Raw genomic sequence first — 16726 nt, forward strand, 5'->3', positions numbered from 1 at the left:
TATCTCCTGGACCTGCTTCCAAATTCAGGATAAACTGATGACAAACCCGATATCGACCAGTCATATTTTAAATGTCTTTATAATTTACCAGCACTTCTGGTTACAAGGAATTTATTAGATCAAATGCAGTAAAACAGGATGAAATAGATGAGGTAATTTTGGTTTTGAAATATGGGTAGACAGAATACTGGATGCAGGTAAGTATGGAATTTACCTGTAAATTACAGGGCACTTTAATTGTTTGTGTCACATAGTTCTTCAGAATTTCAAAAGGATTCTTTTCAGAACCCTGCCCTGTCCCCATTACACTCTGACCATCCCTTCCCTCTTCCCAATAATTCCCTTCCACTTTAACATTATAATTTTTCAAATGTACTTAGAGCTTAACAACTTATGGCAGCTTATTAAAATCTGTCCACTTTTCTTAGTGTACCATCTGCTTTTTCTCCCTTCTATCTTAGTTTTAAGCACATTTTCCTTCACACTTTGAACTTTACTCTCTTTCTGCCCTTATGACTACTCTGCCATTATGTACCGGTTGGTCCACTATGTGGCTGACCTCAATGTGGGTTTAACTCAAATGACATGTTTTTTTCCCCTTTTCTCCCCTTCATCTTCCTTCTTTAGGCACCCGCTGAGATTTACAGCCTTGGGGATTTTTTTTACGCCTCGAAAGCACACACACACACACACACACACACACACACACACACACACACACACACGCATATACACACAGAAACACTCATATAAACACAAACACACAAACACACACATACATACACAAACACACACATATGCACACACAAACACACACACAAACATACACATATAAACAATCAAACACACAAATACAGAGAGAGGCAGAGACAGAGACAGAGAGAGACATAGTGAGAGACAGAGAACCCATGAGAAAACATGTGATATCATCTTTCTAAGAACAATAAACTGAGACAACTTTCAAAAAAGGGAAGAACAAGTAGGCAACAAGAAAAATAATCTAATCATAGCCATCAACTTGAGGAGGAAAGAGTTTGTCTCACTCTAGGCTTCTAGGTACCAGTCTGTTACTGAGCGAAGTTGGGGCAGGAACTCAGGCAGCACTCTAGAGGCAGGAAAGGAAGCAGAGACAACTTAGAAATGCTGAGTACTGGATTGCTATCCATGACCTACTCAGCTTTCTCTCCTTCTCATACAGCCCAGGGCCACCATCATAGGGGATGACACTACCCATAGTGGGCTAGACACTTCCACATCAACCATCAAAAAAAAAAATTTCCTTACAGATGTGGCCAAAGGCCAATCTGATGGAGGCAATTCTTCAGCTGAGGCTTCTTCTTCCCAGGTTGAGTCAAACTGACAATAAAAACTAACCAGGACCCCTGCACACCCATTCTGATTGCCACACTGTGTGCAATAGACAAGCCATTGGAATAAACTTAGCTATTGATCACTGGATGAATGGCTTAAAAAATGTGATATACTTAAATGTGACTTTCATCTATGAGTAAGACCAAAGGGTTTTGTTCTCAGAAAAACAGATGGAACTGTAAAATACAAAATGTTAAGTGAAACAAGCCAGACTCAAACAGACGATTGTGAAATTTAGATTTTAATAAGGGATATTAAGTGAAAGGGGGCATTTAGGAAGAGGAAGGGTAGCAGCAGGGTGTGTGTATGTGTGTGTGTGTGTGAGTGTGAGTCTGTGCAGGTGGAAATGGAGGTGAGTTGTGAGGATGAAGATGTCTAATGTACAGTATAAACCTGTACAAGGAGTCACAAGCAATCCCACTGACTTGTACATTTAAAGAACATCGATATAAGAGAGCTGAGTCTAAAACAATGTTTTGATTAAATTGGGGGTTTATAGTTTAGAGATACTGTAAAGTTTATTCATATTTTCCTTCCCACAGGTGGCTCTTGCTGTTTCGAGCTTGATACTGGTGCCAGGATATGGCAATGAACTTTGGTGTCTGTACCTCATTAATAACCCAGAATTCACGTCATAGAGTGAGGCTACCGTGGGGAAGGAGGTAGTTAGAAATCTTAAGGGTACACCACGTGGGAAAAATATTGCCCACCCCCACTATAGATTTCCAAATATTCACCGTCATCTCTGGTTTGAATGTAATTGCCCAAAAGTAATTTTCTGGAGATCAATCCCCAGTGGGAATGAAGTTGTGAAGAATTGATTAGATAAATAGGGATGCAATCTACAAATAAAAATTCATTAATGATGCTATTGTGGAAAAAGGTTAAATTATGAAAGGGAGTTTGGCTCCCTCTCTTTTATCCTAGCCCATTGTATCCCTTCTGTGGTGACAACACCCACAAGAACTCCTTCCTCTGCCAATGGTCTCTTCATCTTGGATTTTCAGGCTTCTGAATCAGAATCATACAGAATCTGTATCATTATAGACTAGCCAATCAGTGCCATTCTGTATGTCCACAGAAGCCTAAACGTGCCTCAGAAATGTGAGCAGATGGGTCATATGTGAAAGCATAGCTGGCAGAGAGGAGTAGGTTGTTAGTGCTGACTGAAGACAAGATGGGATCAAGGTTAGTGTGTGTGCTCTTAATGAAAGAAACAGCACAGAGGAAGAGTGTAGATTGGAAAGGTGCAGCTTAGAAGGGACTCAGACATCTACTGTTGGCCTTGTTTGGACAAAGAGCCATTAGGTAAGAGGAAAGATCACTAGGGATAGATTCAGCCACTGCTTTTGTCTAGCAGAACCATTTTTATAATCCTCATCTTTGAGGATGTAAAGGAAAACTGCCTGGAGTCAGTTGATATGTCAGTAACCATCAAGAGTGTGTCCACTATTACAGAGGGACCCAGGAAAAAGCCTGATCTTGGAAATTCCTTTGCCTTCCAAAGATGAAGACTTCTCCCTGGCAACACTGGGCAACCCATCTACGTCAATAAGGGCATCCAACTAAGTCCAGATTAGTGGTTCTTAACCCTTGGATTGAGACCACTTTGGGAGCTCAAATCACCCTTGCACAGGAGTCACATATCATATATCCTGTACTCCAGACATTTACATTATAATTCATAACTATAGCAAAATTAAAGTTATGAAGTAACAATGAAATAATTTTATAATTGGTGTATCTGTATTTAAAGGTTATGTTACGAAGGTTGAGAACCACTCTTCCTGACCCCTCTAAAATATGCCTGTTGGTATGAACTGGAGGTATAATCCCTTTTATTCAATCAGGCAAATACAGAAAAACCAAAACACCACCAAAAGGTTATGAAGAATAAACAGCCACTGTACCCACAGTGTCAGGATATCTTAGACAAATGATGTCAAAATGGAAATCTTGTCACACCATGACCATCCCCCTAAATGAAAAGCAGAGGAGATAAACCAGTTCCCTGGTGGTGGCACCAAGAGAAAACCATTGTCAGAATTGTCAGCAAGGATTTTAAAGTCAGGATTCAAGCGTCATCAATGAGAAACTTCCAAAACAGGCAGAAGGGGTTGGGGAGATTGCCTACTGAATAGGAACACTGGTTGTTCTTACAGAGGATCATGGTTCAGAGGATCTGAAGGACTCTTTGGTCAAAACACACACACACACACACACACACACACACACACACAAACACACACACATACACCCATAGAGATAAATATAAAAAACAAAATAAAAAAAGAAGGAGCCAGGTATGTCCCTTTAATCCCAGCAATCAGAAGCAAGCTGATCTATGTGAGTTTAATGCCTACCTGGTTTATACAGTGAGTTTCAGGCCAGCCCTACCTACATAATGAAATCCAGTGTCAAAATAAAACAGAAAAGAGTGTTATATTTATTTCTGATAATGTAGGCAACAGAGAAACTATTTATACAGAGAAAGAAATTATTGTTGAGAGAATCAATAGGCTGGAAGGAGACCCCAATTCTTTGTGTCACTACTCCATCACAGCCTCAGCAGGAAGCAAGAACGGGTACAGATAAAAAGGAAGCAGGGAGAGTATGAGTAAAACTGTGGACACGGATCAGCACATCAGCAACAGAAGCAGACAGAAAACCAGCTAGGATGAGATGGCTTCACCAGCCAATGTCTCTGACTGACAGTCCATAGTACCACCAGGATTTTCTTTTCCTTCAAATACCCCTGGACTTTTTAGACACTCAGAAACCACAGAAAAAAGTGTGGCAAATGCATAAGAAAAGATGTCTTGTTAGACATATTTGTTTATACAGGTTTCATGAACCCCAGGCTGGCCTCAAACACACTATGAACACAAGGATGATTTTTAACTCCTGATTCTCCTAGTAATGGGAGTATGGGCATGTACCACCACACCAGGCTTATGAGGTACTGTAGATGGAGCCCAGAGCTGTGTGAGAGCCAAGTGAGCACTCTGTCCACTGAGCTGTATCACCAGCCCCTCGGGATGTGTTCTGCTAATACAACAAAACTAAAATAGAAGTCTTCAATAATAGACAACAGGAGTCTCCCAGTCCAGAAATATTAAATTACATATTCACAAGTAATACATATGTCAAGAAATAATGAAACTATGTAACAGTAAGAAAAAAAGAAGAAGATAGGAAACATACTATCAAAATGTGTAAGACATAACTATGACGGTGCTAAGAGGAAACTTTCTTTACAACACTAATTCTTAGATTAGAAACAAAGACCAGCAACCTAAATTTTTATCTACACTAGAAAATAAGAAAATAATTAATTCAATGAAAAAAATAATTGTTAAAATGAACCCCAAAACACTAAAAATAAGAAATTAACAAAAAAATAAAAGAAAATTAAACACAACTAGTTTTCTTTTTTAAAGCAAAGAATGGCATTTCATCGTCTCAATTAGACCTAGATAGAAAAATATAAGGTCTGTTCTGTTTGGCGAATTAAAAAAAAAATAGAAATTGCTGTGTTTTCGAGTTTATGCAGAACACTGAACCTGGTACCACAGACAAAAATTAAAAAAAAAAAAATTCATCATTTAAACCCTTTTTAATGACAGTGTTTATACTCAACATTTGTCTCCTATAATCTATTTAATATTAGACAAGATTTCCAGGGATGCCACAGGGAGATTATGCAGTGTTGAAACGGAAGCACAGCATTGTATTCCCAACACAGACTCTGATTGAGAACATCATTGTTTTTATCATGAGGAAACTAGCACAAGATCCAAGCCCAGTCTCCCGAGTCGTCGTCCCATCTTAGAGCCATTTCTTCAGACATCACTTCAGCTGTGTCATATTTTTCTTCAACAATCGAAACAGACTTGTTTGCTGCACTGTTTGGTTCGCCATGCTGCTAGGGAGATCCTGGACCATCAGACATGATGAAAGTTCTCCCTCACACCCCCAAACTACAGCACTGGTATCAGGGTAGAGGAAATAGAAGAGACAGAAACCAAAAAAGAAAAACAAAAACTGTTGTTGTTTGGAGAAGTTTCATGTAAGTAGGCCAAGCAGACCTTGGACTTTCTATGTAGCCCAGGTTGGCCTTGGACTTACTATGTAGCCCAGGCTGGCCATGGACTTACTCTGTGGCCCAGGCTGGCCTTGGATTTACGATGTAGCCCAGGCTTCCTCTGGACTTACTATATAGCCCAGACTGGATTTGAACTTGTGATCTTTCCGAGTATTGAGTATATAGGTATGCACTATCACACTCAGCTTTGTATCTGTTATTATAAGTGACACAGCTGTGGCCCCTCATTTTCCATCCTCCCTCAACATCAACAACAGCATCCACAATCACCCACTAGGATAATCCCATCCTTTAACTCACCTGGTAAGGTAAGACTTTCCATTAGAAAGAGTAAGCAGTTTCCTCCTCCTTGTTAAGACACATTTGTGTGGAGGGATTTGAGTGATTGTTTGAGTGAGCCAGTCATACCTTAACCTGGTTCTGATATTATGACCAAGACGAGAAAAAAAAAAAAAAACAAAAGTAAAGGAGATAGGTCCAACACCAGGACTTGAACCTTAGCAGTTGAGGAGATGGATCACAGGTCTCAGGTAAATGATGGGTAGGCTTTGTGGCTCACATACAATCCCAGTCCAGGGATGTAGAGATAGGGCTGATCCCCAGGGCAAAATAGATGTCAAGACTGGTCATATTGGTCAACTCTGGGTTTGACTGAGAAATGCTGCTTAAATGGATAAGGTAGAAGAGAAATGGATTAGTCCCTACATTATACACTGCACATGCATGTATGTACACACACACACACACACACACACACACACACACACAAACACACAACGCCAAAACCTTGAATTATACAACATACAATTCACATACTGCTTTAAGTTCAAGAAGAAGGATGAAGCAAGTGAGGATGGTCTGTCTTATAGGGGGAAACAAAAATATTCATAGGACATGATATGGAGATTAAGTTTAGAACAGAGATTGAAGGAATAGCCATTCTGGGCCTATACCACCTGGGGATCCAGCCTACATACATGCAGCCCCCAAATCTAAACAATATTGTTGATCCCAACAAGTGAATGTGTACAGGAGACTGATATATCTATCTCCTGAGACGCTCTTCCAGATCATGACAAATACCGAGGGTCGTGCTTCCAGCCCACCATTAAACTGAGAACAGGGTCCCCTTTGGAGAAGATAGAGAAAGTATTAAAGGAGCTGAAGTGCCTTGCAACCCAGTAAGGACAACAGTGGTCACAAACCAGATCTCTGCAGGACTAAAGCACTTCCATAAGACTGCACATGGACAGACTGGTGGCTCTACTGCATATGTAGCAAAGCATGACCATCTTCCATACCAATGTGAGAATCCCTTGGTCATGCCAAGGCTGGACCTTCCAGGAAATAGAATGTCATGCTGGGGAGGCAGCAAGGGGATGTTTTGGGGGAGGGGGAAACACCTTTGAAGAAGACAGGGCAGCGGAAGAGGATACGGATAGGGGGCTTATGGATGGAGGCCACACACATACATCCTTTATATTTTTCCATGCCTTTAACAGCTCAGTGGCAAGGCCATTTTCTATCCTCCAAGTGGCTAAACTATCCCCCACTGATATTCCCACGTTGTTATTTGCTAAAATCTATATCCCATCTTTCTTGCCATGGACACCATTGGGAAGCTCTCCTGGGTCTGCTTATTCTCATGCTCTTCTATGTCAGATGCTTCTCTGTCCTGAAAGTCTGTCCTGGAGAATCTCCATGCCCTCTTCCTCTCTGGACCTTTGTCCAAGCATCCTGAAACTCCTGCTCAGTCTGCCCTGCCTAGACACTGGCTATCATTATCTCTATTTTCCAATCAGAACCAACTGAGGCACGGTCCCTGATATATAAGTTCAGGACACTATGAGAGGCATGAGAATAAAGTCAGCTACCATAACTATTTGTATGTGATTTCTGGGAAAAATATTCCCAAAACCAGAAAGAGATACCTTTTAAAGTACTAGAATCATAGAAAATATCAAGTAGACACATAATAATAATAATATAATATTATATATTATAGTAAAAGTGATAATAACAATAAATATAATAATTATAATAATAAATAATAATAAAAATGTAATCATCATCATCATCATCATCATCATCATCATCATCATCATCATCGCCTAACTGAACAGAGAAATAAAAATACAAAAACTGTGAAGGAAAAAGACTAAGTCACATGTAAAGCTGATCACATGAGACTAACACCTGAATTTTCAGTGGATATTCTAAAATATAAATGGGCTTAGATCACCTTTCAACACGTTTTCAAAGAATAAAGATACTAGATTAGAATTTATTACTGAGCAAATGTATCATTCACATCAACACAAGAGGAGAAACTTTACACTGCCTAATCACCAGGAAGCCATGTCTCTACAGCAATCGTAGTCTTAAAATGGGAAACCGAATTCTGAAATAAGGAATATTCACAAGAGGACAGAAATGGTAAATAACCCTGTAGTAATTTATCCGAAAAGGAAAAAAGTATGTGGCAACAACAAAATAAAAAAGACCCATAAATACTCCTCATTAATTACACTAAGCATAGGGGTTGGGGATTTAGCTCAGTGGTAGAGCGCTTGTATAGCAAGTGCAAGGCCCTGGGTTCAGTCCCCAGCTCCAGAAAAAAAAAAAAAAAAGAAATAACAATAAGCATTAACTGTCCCACACCAATAATATACAGGCTATCAGTTTCTAAAAGAAAACAGGTTTATTTCTCCTGCATCCAAATAGCACATTTGTTTTAGATACAATTGCATAGTTGTGTTTAGAATGCAATTGCCCATATTTCTTTTTTTCTTTTTTCTTTTTTCTTTTTTTTCTTTTTTTCTTTTCTTTTTTTTTTTTGGTAAGTATATTTATTGTTCATTAGTTTTTTATAAAAATCTAGATTTTCTGTTTAATTGTAAGTATAGAATTTTCATTTAAATGTATATGTTTTTTTTCTTGTTTTGGGGGGGTGTTCCTGTCCCCATCTTCCCCCCATTACCGCCCTAACCCCAACAATTACGTTCAATGGGGGTTCAGTCTTAGCCGGACCAAGGGCTTCGCCTTCCACTGGTCCTCTTACTAGGATATTCATTGCTACCTATGAGGTTGGAGCTCAGGGTCAGTCCATGTATATAGTCTTTGGGTAGTGGCTTAGTCCCTGGAAGCTCTGGTTGCTTGGCATTGTTGTTCATATGGGGTCTCGAGCCCCTTCAAGCTCTTCCAGTCCTTTTTCTGATTCCTTCAACGGTGTCCTGTTCTCAGTTCAGTGGTTTGCTGCTGGCATTCGTCTATGTATTTCCTGTATTCTGGCTGTGTCTCTCAGGAGAGAGCTACATCCGGTTCCTGTCAGCCTGCACTTCTTTGCTTCATCCATCTTGTCTAATTGGGTCGCTGTATATGTATGGGCCACATGTGGGGCAGGCTCTGAATGGGTGTTCCTCCTGCCTCTGTTTTAATCTTTGCCTCCCAATTCCCTGCCAAGGGTATTCTTGTTCCCCTTTTAAAGAACAAGTGAAGCATTCACATTTTGATCTTCGGTCTTGAGTTTCATGTGTACTATGCATCTAGGGTAATTCAATAATTTGGGCTAATAGCCACTTATCAAGGAGTGCATACCATGTGTGTTTTTCTGTGGTTGTTACCTCACTCAGGATGATATTTTCCAGTTCCTTCCTTTTGCCTATGAATTACATAAAGGCATTGTTTTTGATAGCTGAGTAGTGTTCCTTTGTGTAGATTTACCACATATCATAAGGCAATATTTTATATGCTAGAAAGCATACTTTTGGGAGAACATTATTTTGTAAAGTTAATTCATCCGTTTCATTAGTTTTATCTGAATGAATATTATTTGCTAACATGTTTAAATTTTAGGTAACTGTGTGTGTGTGTATGTGTGTATGTGCGTGTTTGATAATTCAACTCTAATCTGACCAGGAAATTGCTTTAGTGATAATGATAATTTATGGGCACTGAGAATGTTTGTATACACTTTATATATAAACTTTAAATATATATATATATACATATATATATAACATATATATAATGTATTCTAGGTATATATATGAAAATATGTTCTGTATATTTTTCAAAGCACTGTTTAAATATGTATACAAGATTAAGCCTTCTAAATGCATGTTTAGATTTTTCCAACACTAATTTATCTAATTAGATGTCTAGAAAGAAATACATGGAATCATGAATCAACTCAACTTCAAATGTAGGTACATTCAATGTTATATCTTCCTTTTAAACATGATTGGTCATCTTTGGTCCATAATACATACATATTTAATTTGGTCTATTTATATTAGAAATGTGTGCTAGATTATATATATGTATTCATTGATAACTTCCTTCTGTGAAAAAATTTTAAGAATAAATGACTTATGTACATTATCATAAAATCTAAGATCATTGAGTTTTTTCCCGAAATCAAATATCATAATGCATAAATACAAGAAGCATTTCCTGACTGTGGCTATTAACAAAAAAATATTTGATAAACAAATCCTATAAACTTATTTTGATATTATCCATTAAAGTTTCTTCTAGGAGTTGTCCAACTTTTAATAAAGGGAAGTCACCAATTATGTCAATAATTTTTTCATTCTATATTCCTTTAAATTGTAAAATACATTTTTATTTAACTAAGTCATAACAAAATGGAAATATTATATAGACAGCAAAAGAGACCAAAGGAAATTAGTACCAAACTCTAATATTTGTGTCAATATCAGAAATGGCAAATGATAATTACTGTATTATTAATTTAATGAGACAAGATATCATTTTTATTTAATAATTTTTCCTGAATATTTTATGTATTTACATTTCAAATATTATTTCCTTTCCTTTTTCTCCCATAACATACCTCACCGACTTCTGTGCGGTTGTTCCAATTCCCACCAATCAACTTCAACCTTAATGCTCTGGCATTATCCTACATCGGGGATACAAGCCTTCATAGGATTAAGGGCTTTTCCTTCCAGTGATGTTAGACAGAGCAATCCTCTGCCACATATGTGACTGGATTCATGGGTACCTCAATCTGTACTCACTAGTGTGTGGTTTAATCCCTCAAATTTCTGGTGGGTCTGGTTGATTGATATTGTTGTTGTCCTGGGGTTTTGCAAACCCCTTCAGCTCATTAAGTATACTCTCTAACAACTTCATTGAACCCCCTTGTTCAATCCAGTGTTTAGCTACAATCATCCTCACCAGTGTCAGTAGGGTTCTGTCAAAGTCTCTCAGGAGACATCCATATCTGACTCCTGTCAACAAGGACTTGGTGGCATCAGCAATAGTGACTAGTTTGTGTGACTGCATACGGGACAGGTCCCCACATGGGGAAGTCTCTTGTTGACCCTTTCTTCAATCCCTGCTTAACTCTTTATCCTTGAATTTCCTCCCATGAATATTTTTTTATCCCTTCTAAGAAGGAATGTAACATATGCATTTTGGTCTTCTTCCTGCTTGGGATTAACATGACCAGTGAATTCTTTCTTATGTATTCCAAACTAATGGGCTGATACACACTTCCAATATATGTATAACATTTGTGTTCTTTTGTGACTGGGTTACCTCACACAGAATGATAATTTCTAGTCTATCCTAACAATTTTATGCAAACATCGTTTTTGATAGGTTAGAAGAACACAGGTGTGTAAATGTACTATATTTCATTTATCCATTACTATGTTGAGGGACATCTGGTTCCTTTTCAGCTTCTGGCTATTATAAAAAAGAAAGGTTGCTCTCAATCTGTAGCATCATGTGTCCTTATTATATGTTGGAGCATCTTTTGGATATATATCAAAGAAATGGGATTGTGGTATCCTCAGTTAGTACTATATTCATCTTTGGGAGAAAATTCCAGACTGAATTCCAGAATCGTTATACCAGCTTGCATTCTCACCAACAATGGAGGAGAGTTCCCATTTCTCCACCTCCTTGCCAGAATCTGTTGTGAATTTCTTATCTTAGCTATTCTGAGTGGTGTGCTGTGTAACCTCAGAATGTGTTGACTTGCATTTAACTGATGGCTAAGGATGTTGATATTCCTCAGTAGAGAATTCTTTGTTTAGTGCTATTCACCATTTTTGAAAGGACTATTTGATATTCTGGAGTCTAACTCCTTGAGTCTTTGTATAGATTGATTTAAGCCCTCTATCAGATGGAAGAATGGTTCTGACCTTTTCTTAACCTATTGATGTTACCTTTTCTAAATTCCATTGACCTATTCCTTACAAAAGCTTTATTAAGTCCAATTTGTCAATTCTTGATCTTGGAGAAAGCCATTGGTGTTCTGTTCAGTAAATTTCCCCACTTTTTCTTCTATTAGTTTAAGATTATATGTTTCTTGTGGAGATACTTGATCCTCTTCAACTTGAGCTCTGTACAGGGTGATAAGAATTGATTGATTTCCATTCTTCTACATGCTAACCTACAGTCGAATGAGAACCGTTTTTGGAAAATTTTATAGTTCCATTGGATGGATTTGGTTCATTGTCAAATATCAAGTGGCACACGTGTGTACCTTCATATCTGGGCTTTCAATTTTATTACATTGATCTACCTGACTGTCTCTTTACCATTCCCATTCAATTTTTATTATTATTGTTCTGTAATACAGCTTGAAGTCATCGATAGAGATTGGCCCAGAAGTTCTTATAGTGTTGATGAACATTTTGTCTCTCCTGGGGTTCTTGTTATTCCAACTGAATTTTCAAATTGCTCTATCTAACTCTGTGAAGAATTGAGTTGGAAATTTGATGATGATTGCCTTGAATCTGTTGGTTGCTTTTGGCAAGATGGCCATTTTTACAATATTAACCCTTCACAGTCATGAGCATGGGAAATTATTCCAACTTCTGAGACCTTCTTCAATATTTTTCTTCAGAGACTTGAAATTCCTGTCATACAGAACTTTCACTTGCTTGTTTAGAATCAAGCTGAGGTATTTTTAATTATTTGTGACTATTTTGAAGGCTGTCATTACCTTAATTTCTCCTCAAAATTTTTATCCTTGAAGTAGAATGCTCCTTATTTGTTTGAGTTAAGTTTACATCCAGCCACTTTTCTGAAGTAGTTTATCAGCTGAAGGAATACCCTGGTGGAATTTTTGGGGTCACTAAAATATACAATCACATCTTCTAATATCGTGATATTTTAACTTCTTGCTTTCTAAATTTTTCAGTTTTCCCTTGTGGTTTTGTCTAATTTTTGTGGGTAAGATTTCCAGTACTATATTGATGGGGTAAGTAGAGATTAGGCAACCTTTTCTAGTTCGTGATTTTTGTGGTATTGCTTCAAGTTTTTCTCCAGTAAGTTTGATGTTGGCAACTGTTTTTTTTTTTTTTTTTTTTTTTTTTTTTTGTAACATTGCTTTTACTATGTTTAAGTATGGGCATTGTATTCCTAATATTTTCCAAGACATCTAACAAGAAGAAATATTGATTTTTTAAAATTTTTTATCAGCGTCTAAAAAGATGATCATTTCCCCCTCCCCGGGAGTTTATTTACATAATTGATTCTTTTATATGCTGACATCCAGTTGAACCATAATTTCTTGAAAATTCTGTCTTTTTTCCATTTCATGTTTTTAGCACCTTTGTCAAAGACAAGGTGAAAATAAATGTGTGCATTCATTTCTGCATCTTCAGACTAGGATATCTGGTGAAATTTTCAATTACCATGAATGGAGAAACCAAGACATTCCATGACAAAGCCAAATGTACACAATATCTTTCCAAAAATCCAACCCTACAACTTCCAAGAAAAGGAGAGAAACTACACCTTAGCAAAAAGTAGGGAATTAATCTTTCAACAAACCCAGAAGATGACAGCCACAGAATTGTAATTAAATTTGTAACAAAAAAAATAACAGGAAGCAACAGTCCATTTTATTTACTATCTCTTTTCATCAATGGACACAATTCCCCAAATATAAAGACGTAAACTAAGAGATTGAAAACATAAAGAGGATCCAAGATTTTGCTGCATACAGGAAATACACCTGAGAGACAAAGACAGAGTATCTCAGGGTAAAAGGATGGAGAAAAATTCTAAGCAAATGTTCCCAAGAAACAAGCTGGAGTAGCCTTTCTAATATTGAACAACATTGACTTTCAACAAAAAGTTATAAAAAATGATAAGGAAGTGAACCATACTTGTCAAAGAAAAAATAATACTAAGATGAACTTTCAATTCTGAACAACTATGTTTCAAATGCAAGGACATCTAAATTCGTAAAAGAAACATAACTATAGCTCAAAGCAAATATTGCACCACACACAATAAATTGTTGGAGACTTTAATTCGGTCCTCTCAATCAACGGACAATTTATGGAAACTGACACTAACCATATATGGTTAAAATAACAAAAGTGATTTTAATAACTTAAAAATTCCAAATGGATTTAACAGATATTTAGGTAACATTTCTTCCTAAATCAGAACAATATACCTTTTCCTATGCACCTCATTGTAACTTCTCCAATTTGACCATATACTCATTCACATAACAGGCCTCAATTGATACCAGAATATTGAAGTAATCCTATGCATCCTATCAGATCACCATGGACTAGGGCTGCTCTACCATATTTTATTTTATTTTTTGTATTGGCTTAAATTATCGATGATTTATTTATGTGGTATTTTTGAAACATCATCTTTCTTGATAGTTTGTCACTATGCAATAAAGACTGGGTTAAGCCTAGTGGTAGTTCCTCCATTTTTGCCTCTACAGTAGCAAGAGTAAGTTCTCCATTCCAATCTTGGTTTATATACTACATTTTTGAGTTCACTCTTTGTGCATACATTGCATTTAATGTTTCTCTTTGTTTGAATATATATTTGTATTATCTAACCTTACATATTTGTAATTTTATAATGAAATTTTTAATTTCATAATTTCTGCTATAACTTTTGATCTCATTTTGCTTATATTTTTTCCACTTTTAATGCATTTTTTCTTTGTGAATACTTTTCCCTTTTTATGTATGTTCGTGCCTTTATGGGATTTTGTTATTGTTTATCAATGGAAAAATGCAATGTATTCTCAGCAGCAGCCATATATGAAGGAGAATACAAGAGTTAATTAGCTATTTCAAAAGGAAGGATTACTTATTAAAAATAAGAATCTCTGAAACAAAGAACAGTGATGAATTTCACGCTACCCTTCCCCAATGATCCCAGAATGCAATAATGCCAGGTAGTGTGCTGTGCTCATGTGGTGGTGCGAAATAATTTAGGGAAAAAAAAAACCACATACCACAGAAAATTTAAAGAATCCCTCGCCCCCTACACACAGATACATAATGGTATTATAGGGTGGTCAATACAATTAATTGAAGCGGAAGTAAACAATTATGTTGTGGGGTTGGGGATTTAGCTCAGTGGTAGAGCGATTACCTAGCAAGAACAAGGCCCTGGGTTCGGTCCCCAGATCCGTAAAAAAAAAAAAAAAAAGACAATTATGTTGCTACAAGAAAGTGATGGCAAGGAAGAATTTCAAACCTTGGTCAACTATATAATTGTGAACATTTGTTCCCAAAATTGTGGGTTGTTCCCCAGGACAATAATAGCTGGGCTGAACCCACCTTTTATCTATACAAAGTGTGGGAACCATGGCCCTAATGGGAATGATGAAGACAAAAACAAAAACAATAACAAAAGGGTATATTAATAGAATCAAACCGTTAATGCAAACTACCACGAACAACTATACATTCTAACCAGAAAAGGCCCCAAACCAAAGGCACATTTGAGCACCCTATGTGAAGACAAAAGTGAGTCGGACATGGACTTTCTCCCTTTCAAGCTTTTCAAGTACTTTACAGAAACAGGAATCTCAGACTACTTTTCCATGATTTATTAAACGTTTTTATAGCCCTCATGTATTAAAATACCATTTGAAAATATTGATAGCTGCTGTCTAGGTTTTTTCCAAGTTCACAAACTTCTTGGACTAAAGTTCCAAAATGTAACTAGGCCCAACCCTGAGCTGTAAAACTATGACAAGGCAATAATGACAGATAATTTCAAAAGCCCAAGTACTACATTACTATACTATTGAGTACAGTGATCCAAATTAATTCAAGTAGCTCAAGGGAGTAGGAAGATACATCTAAAAAGGGGTTAGAAAAGAGTAGAAGAATCAATTTCTTCCTCGTGTATACCAGTATTTTTGGTTCTGCACTAAGTCCTATGAGGCAGTATTCAAATAGCAATAGGAAGAAAGAACTCAGGACAAGGCAGGGAGATAATCTAGGGTTTATGTAAGACAAATACTTAATAATGAAAATGTCTTGTAAAATTAAAAAGAGTTTTTTTTTTCATTATTTTCTCATTCCAATCAAAATAGACATCCATGAAAAATTCTCCTCTAAGGCTTCCATAAAACAGGTTAAACAGAAATTAACATAAACATTTAAAAGTTTGAAAATGAAACAAAAGAAAAAAATTGTGTATGTTTCAGAGCAGGATCACAGGGAAATGAGCTGAATCTGGTCAAGATGAAAACTAGAGTGGAAAGCAGGATCCAGAATTAAGAACTGCATGAGAAAGGCAGTGGAGTAGTGACAGGAAAATGGCCAGGCATGACAGATAAGACTGGGCCCTTTACAGGGGCACAGAATGAGGTAAGAAAATGTTTCAAATAAAGCAGCACCTTTCCTTTCTTCTCACCCCAAGTATCCCAACCCCGAAAAAAACCCATTTTGATAATAATACAGAAGAGTTATGCTATGTCCCTCACTTCCCATTTGCTTTTAACTCTCTCTGCGAAGGCATCTTTTGAAATAATGATTGGTGTGTGCAGGTCCATTGTGGATGGTACCACCTCTGGGTGGGCGGTCCTGGTTACAGAAGAAAGCACGTTGACCAAGCAATGAGCAAAAAGCCAGTAAGCAGTTGTTCCTCCATTGCCTCTGCTTCAGTTGCTGCCTTCAAGTCTCTGCCTTTAGTTCCTGCCCTGACTTTCTTCTGTGATGGGCACTGATCAAGCTGAAGTCAATCCTTTCCTCCCTGAGATAGTTCACACAGTAGAGGGCCGCAATAACATTCGCCACCACAAGATGGCTCTGGCTTCCACTGTGCCCCACGTGGGAGGCTGAGATAGTTTTGCCATTACAAGATGGCACTGGCCTCCGCCATGCGAGCCGACTTCCTTTCAGGAAGTTAACTGTGTGCACCTGTGCAAGAGTGCCTTGGTGACAGGTCTTTGCCAACTCCGGGGCGTGCCTAATAAGATCATGTGTA

The sequence above is a fragment of the Rattus norvegicus genome, chromosome Y (assembly GCF_021556685.1).
Source record: "Rattus norvegicus strain SHRSP/BbbUtx chromosome Y, alternate assembly SHRSP_T2T, whole genome shotgun sequence".
NCBI lineage: Eukaryota > Metazoa > Chordata > Mammalia > Rodentia > Muridae > Rattus > Rattus norvegicus.